The 6,522-nt window shown below is 36.9% G+C and overlaps 1 non-coding gene across 1 annotated transcript; it reads left to right on the top strand.

The window, feature by feature from the left end:
- The first annotated feature begins 4,094 nt into the window (after positions 1 to 4,094).
- On the top strand, positions 4,095 to 4,202 carry LOC148544733 (small nucleolar RNA R71). The gene has a single exon (XR_015900705.1). It is a non-coding gene; the product is annotated as a small nucleolar RNA R71 (small nucleolar RNA).
- Positions 4,203 to 6,522: the final 2,320 nt, after the last annotated feature.

The raw sequence follows: 6,522 nt of genomic DNA, 5'->3' as shown, positions 1-6,522 counted from the left end.
AGGGAGGTCAGAATCCAACAGCATCAGCAGTCCTTCTTCAACCTCTGAATCTGTTTCTGCTCAAGTCCCTCAATTTCAGCCAGAAAATACCTGAAATCACAGAAAAACACACAAACTCATAGTAAAGTCCAGAAATGTGAATTTAACATAAAAACTAATGAAAACATCCCTAAAAGTAACTAGATCCTACTAAAAACATACTAAAAACAATGTCAAAAAGCGTATAAATTATCCGCTCATCACAACACCAAACTTAAATTGTTGCTTGTCCCCAAGCAACTGAAAATAAAATAGGATAAAAAGAAGAGAATATACTATAAATTCCAAACTATCAATGAAACATAGCTGCAATCATATGAGCGGGACTTATAGCTTTTTGCCTCTTGAATAGTTTTGGCATCTCACTTTATCCATTGAGGTTTAGAATGATTGGCATCTATAGGAACTCAGAGTTCAGATTGTGTTATTGATTCTCCTAGTTCAGTATGATGATTCTTGAACACAGCTTCTTTATGAGTCTTGGCTGTGGCCCTAAGCACTTTGTTTTCCAGTATTACCACCGGATACATAAATACCACAGACACATAATTGGGTGAACCTTTTCAGATTGTGACTCAGCTTTGCTAGAGTCCCCAATTAGAGGTGTCCAGGGTTCTTAAGCACACTCTCTTTTTGCTTTGGACCTTGACTTTAACCGCTCAGTCTCAAGTTTTCACTTGACACCTACACGCCACAAGCACATGGTTAGGGACAGCTTGGTTTAGCCGTTTAGACCTGGATTTTATTCTGTTAGGCCCTCCTATCCACTGATGCTCAAAGCCTTGGGATCCTTTTTATTTGCCCTTGCCTTTTAGTTTTAAGGGTTATTGGCTTTTTGCTCTTGCCTCTTGGTTTTAAGAGATTTTGGCTTTTTCTGCTTGCTTTTTCTCTTTAATTTTTTTTTTCACCTATTTTTTTTTTTTTTGCAAGCTTTGTTCTTTACTGCTTTTTCTTGCTTCAAGAATCATTTTTATGATTTTTCAGATTATCAAATAACATGTCTCCTAGTCATCATTCTTTCAAGAGCCAACATATTTAACATTCTTAAACAACAACTTCAAAAGACATATGCACTGTTCAAGCATTCATTCAGAAAACAAGAAGCATTGTCACCATATCAATATAATTAAACTAAGTTCAAGGATAAATTTGAAACTCATGTACTTCTTGTTCTTTTGAATTAAAACAGTTTTTATTTTAAGAGAGGTGATGGATTCATAGGACATTCATAACTTTAAGACATAGTTACTACTACTAATGATCATGTAATGAAGACACAAACATAGATAAGCACATAACATAGAAAACAAAAAACAGAGAAAGTAAGAACAAGGAATGAATCCACCTTAGTGATGTCCTTGAGCTCTTCTATGTCTCTTCCTTGTCTTTGCTGCTCCTCCTTCATTGATTTTAGATCTTCTCTGATTTCATGAAGGATGATGGAGTGCTCTTGATGTTCCACCCTTAGTTGCTTCCAATAATTGTGTGGAAGAAAATATATCCCCTGAGGTATCTCAGGGATCTCTTGATTTACAGTCAAATGTTCTACCACTGAGCTATAGACCCTTGATGGAAGCTTTTGTCTTTCCTTTCCTCTTTCTAGAGGCCTCTCTGGCCTTAGGTGCCATCAATGGTTATGGAGAAAAACAAAAAAGCTATGCTTTTTACCACACTAAACTTAGAATGTTGCTCGCCCTCGAGCAAAAGAAGAAAGATCAGAAGAAGAAGAAGAAGAAGAAGAAGAAGAAGATATGGAGGAGATGGATGGATGTGTGTATTCGGCCATATGGGTGGGATTGGGTGGGAGAAAGATGTTGAATTTTGAAGGTAGTGGTTGTATGGATATGAGTGGTAAATGGAAAACAGAAGGGATGATCATGAATGGGAAGAGAGATGATGAGGTAGGTGGGGATCCTGTGGGGTCCACAGATCCTGGGATGATCCTGTGGGGTCCACAGATCCTGAGGTGTCAAGGCATTTACATCCCTGCACCAAATTAGGCATGTAAAATGCCTTTGCACACAACTCTGGGCGTTCAGCGCCAGGTTGGTGCCCATTTTGGGCGTTCAACGCCCATTTGCTGCCATTTCTGGCGTTGAACGCCAGAACCATGCTTGTTCTGGGCGTTCAGCGCCAGGATGTTGCCCATTTTGGGCGTTCAGCGCCAGAACCATGCTCTGTTCTGGCGTTTGAACGCCAGGCAGATGCTCCTCCAGGGTGTGATTTTTCTTCTGCTGTTTTTGATTCCGTTTTCAATTTTTATATTTATTTTGTGACTCCACATGATCATGAACCTAAGAAAACATGAAAAACAATAAAAATAAGAATTAGATAAACATTGGGTTGCCTCCCAACAAGCGCTTCTTTAATGTCAATAGCTTGACAGTGGGCTCTCATGGAGCCTCACAGATGTGCAGAGCTTTGTTGAGACTCTCCAACACCAAACTTAGAGTTTGGATATGGGAGTTCAACACCAAACTTAGAGTTTGACTGTGGGGGCTCTGGTTGACTCTGCTTGGAGAGAAGCTTTTTCTGCTTCCTCTCCATGGTTGCAAAGGGAGATCCTTGAGTTTTAAACACAAGGGAGTCCTCATTCCATTGAAGGAATATTTCACCTCTGTCAACATCAATCACAGCTCTTGCTGTGGCCAGGAAAGGTCTTCCTAGGATGATGGATTCATCCTCTTCCTTTCCAGTATCCAGGACTATGAAATCAGTAGGGATGTAAAGGCCTTCAACCTTTACTAACACGTCCTCTACTTGTCCATAAGCCTGTTTTCTTGAACTGTCTGCCATCTCTAATGAGATGTTAGCAGCTTGCAACCCATAGATTCCCAGTTTCTTTATTACAGAGAGGGGCATGAGGTTTATTCCTGAACCAAGGTCACACAGAGCCTTAAAGATCATGGTGCCTATGGTGCAGGGTATTATGAACTTTCCAGGATCCTGTCTCTTCTGAGGCAATGTCAATTGATCCAGATCACTTAGTTCATTGATGAACAAGGGAGGTTCAACTTCCCAAGTATCAATGCCAAATAATTTGGCATTCAGCTTCATGATTGCACCAAGAAACTTGGCAGTTTGCTCTTCAGTAACCTCCTCATTCTCTTCAGAAGAGGAATACTCATCAGAGCTCATGAAGGGCATAAGGAGGTTCAATGGAATCTCTATGGTCTCTAGATGAGCCTCAGAGTCCTTTGGTTCCTCAGAGGGAAGCTCCTTATTGATCACTGGACGTCCCAGGAGGTCTTCCTCCTTGGGATTCACGTCCTCTCCTTCCCTTACAAGTTCGGCCATGGTGCTTATGTCAATGGCCTTGCACTCTCCTTTTGGGTTCTCTTCTGTATTGCTTGGGAGAGTACTAGGAGGGATTTCAGTGATCCTTTTACTCAGCTGGCCCACTTGTGCTTCCAGATTTCTAATGGAAGACCTTGTTTCATTCATGAAACTTACAGTGGCCTTAGATAGATCAGAGACTAGATTTGCTAAATTAGAAGCATTTTGTTCAGAGTTCTCTGTCTGTTGCTGAGTTGATGATGGAAAAGGCTTGCTATTGCTAAACCTGTTTCTTCCACCATTATTAAAGCCTTGTTGGGGCTTTTGATCCTTCCATGAGAAATTTGGATGATTTCTCCATGTTGAGTTATAGGTGTTTCCATAAGGTTCACCTAAGTAATTTACCTCTGCTATTGCAGGGTTCTCAGGATCATAAGCTTCTTCTTCAGAAGATGCCTCTTGAGTACTGTTGGATGCAGCTTGCATTCCATGCAGACTCTGAGAGATCATATTGACTTGCTGAGTCAATATTTATTCTGAGCCAATATGGCATTCAAAGTATCAACTTCAAGAACTCCCTTCTTCATAGGTGTCCCATTATTCACAGGATTCCTTTCAAAAGTGTACATGAACTGGTTATTAGCAACCATGTCAATGAGTTCTTGAGCTTCTGCAGGCGTTTTCTTTAGGTGAATGGATCCACCTGCAGAAGTGTCCAGTGACATCTTTGATAGCTCAGATAAACCATCATAGAATATATCCAGGATGGTCCATTCTGAAAGCATGTCAGAAGGACACTTTTTGGTCAACTGTTTGTATCTTTCCCAAGCTTCATAGAGGGATTCACCTTCTTTCTGTCTGAAGGTTTGAACATCAGCTCTAAGCTTGCTCAGCTTTTGAGGAGGAAAGTACTTGGCTAAGAAAGCCGTGACCAGCTTATCCCAAGAGTTCAGGCTGTCTTTGGGTTGAGAATCCAACCATAATCTAGCTCTGTCTCTTACAGCAAAAGGGAAAAGCATGAGCCTGTAGACTTCAGGATCTACTCCATTAGTCTTAACAGTATCACATATCTGCAAGAATTCAGTTAAGAACTGAAAAGGATCTTCAGATGGAAGTCCATGAAACTTGCAGTTCTGCTGCATCAGAGAAACTAATTGAGGTTTCAGCTCAAAATTGTTTGCTCCAATGGCAGGAATGGAGATGCTTCTTCCATGTAAATTGGAATTAGGTGCAGTAAAGTCACCAAGCATCTTCCTTACATTATTATTATTTTCGGCTGCCATCTCCTTTTCCTGTTCGAAAATTTCTGAAAGGTTATCTCTGGATTGTTGTATTTTAGCTTCTCTTAATTTTCTCTTCAGAGTCCTTTCAGGTTCTGGATCTGCTTCCACAAGAATGTTCTTATCCTTGCTCCTGCTCATATGACAAAGAAGAAGGCACAGAAAAATAATAATAATAATGGAGATCCTTTATACCACAGTATAGGGATTCCTGTGTGAGTGGAAGAAGAGGGGGAGACAAAGAATGTAATATAATGGAAGAAACACAACTGTGAGGATGGAAGAGAGGTGAGATGAGATGTTAGGATATGAATGAATAAATAGAATGAGATGGGGAGGGATAATTTTCAAAAATTATTTTGAAAAAGAGTTAGTGATTTTCGAAAATGGTTTTTGAAAAATGTTAGTAATTTTCGAAAATTTTTGAAATCAAAAATAAAAAATAAAAATAATTAGTTAATTAAAAAGAAATTTTTGAAAAAGAGGGAAGATATTTTCGAAAATTAGAGAGAGAGAGTTAGTTAGGTAGTTTTGAAAAAGTTTAAGAAACAAAAAGTTAGTTAGTTAGTTGAAACAAATTTTGAAAAGATAAGAAGTTAGGAAGTTAGAAAAGATATTTTGAAATCAAATTTTTGACAAAGATAAGATAAGAAGATATTTTGAAAAGATATGATAGAAATTAGTTTTTTTGAAAAAGATTTGATTTTTAAAATCTCAATTAATGACTTGATTCATAAGAAATCACAAGATATGATTCTAGAACTTAAAGTTTGAATCTTTCTTAACAAGCAAGTAACAAACTTCAAATTTTTTAATCAAAACATTAATTGATTATGTTATTTTCGAAAATTTGAGATAAAAATAAGAAAAAGATTTTTGAAAAATATTTTTGGAATTTTCGAAAATAACTAAGAATTTTGAAAAAGATTTGATTTTTGAAAAAGATTTTGAAAAAGATAAGATTTTCAAATTGAAAATTTGATTTGACTCATGAGAAACAATTTGATTTTAAAAATTTTTGAAAAAGTCAATCCAAATTTTCGAATTTGATGAGAGAAAAAGGGAAAGATATTTTTTTTATTTTTGCATTTTTAATGAAGAGAGAGAAAAACAAGAAAAATGATGCAATGCATGAGAATTTTAGATCAAAACATGTGATGCATGCAAGAATGCTATGAATGTCAAGATGAACACCAAGAACACTTTGAATGTCAAGATGAACATCATAGACACAATTTTGAAAAAAAATTTTATGCAAAGAAAACATGCAAGACACCAAACTTAGAATTCTTTAATGCTTACGCACTAAGAATTCAAGAATGCATATGAAAAACACCAAAAGACACAAAACAAAAAATCATCAAGATCAAACAAGAAGACTTACCAAGAACAACTTGAAGATCATGAAGAACACTATGAATGCATGATATTTTCGAAAAAATGTAAGATGCATATGCAATTGACACCAAACTTATAACATGACTCAAGACTCAAACAAGAAACACAAAATATTTTTTTGCTTTTTATGATTTTCTAATTTTTTTTTTGGATTTTTTTCGAAAATTAATTGAAAAAGGAAAATAAGGATTCCAAAATTTTTAACATGAATTCCAGGAATCTTGCATTCTTAGTCTAAAGCTTCAGTCCAAGAATTAGACATGGCTCACTAGCCAGCCAAGCTTTCAAAGAAAGCTCCAGTCCAAAACACTAGACATGGCCAATGGCCAGCCAAGCTTCAGCATTTAACACGAGAGTATATTGCTCTTGATAACAAATTGCAAGCCTCAGTCCAAATAAATTTAGACATGGCTTTACAGCCAGCCAGGCTTTACATGCTTCATGAAACACTAGAATTCATTCTTAAAAATTTTGAATAAAAAAATTTTTTTTTTGAAAGCATTTTTATTATTTTCGAAAACAGATGAGA

Source organism: Arachis ipaensis, chromosome B9, assembly GCF_059453495.1.
Source record: "Arachis ipaensis isolate K30076 ecotype BB chromosome B9, ASM5945349v1, whole genome shotgun sequence".
Taxonomy (NCBI): domain Eukaryota; kingdom Viridiplantae; phylum Streptophyta; class Magnoliopsida; order Fabales; family Fabaceae; genus Arachis; species Arachis ipaensis.
This window is presented reverse-complemented; position numbering and strand designations above follow the sequence as displayed.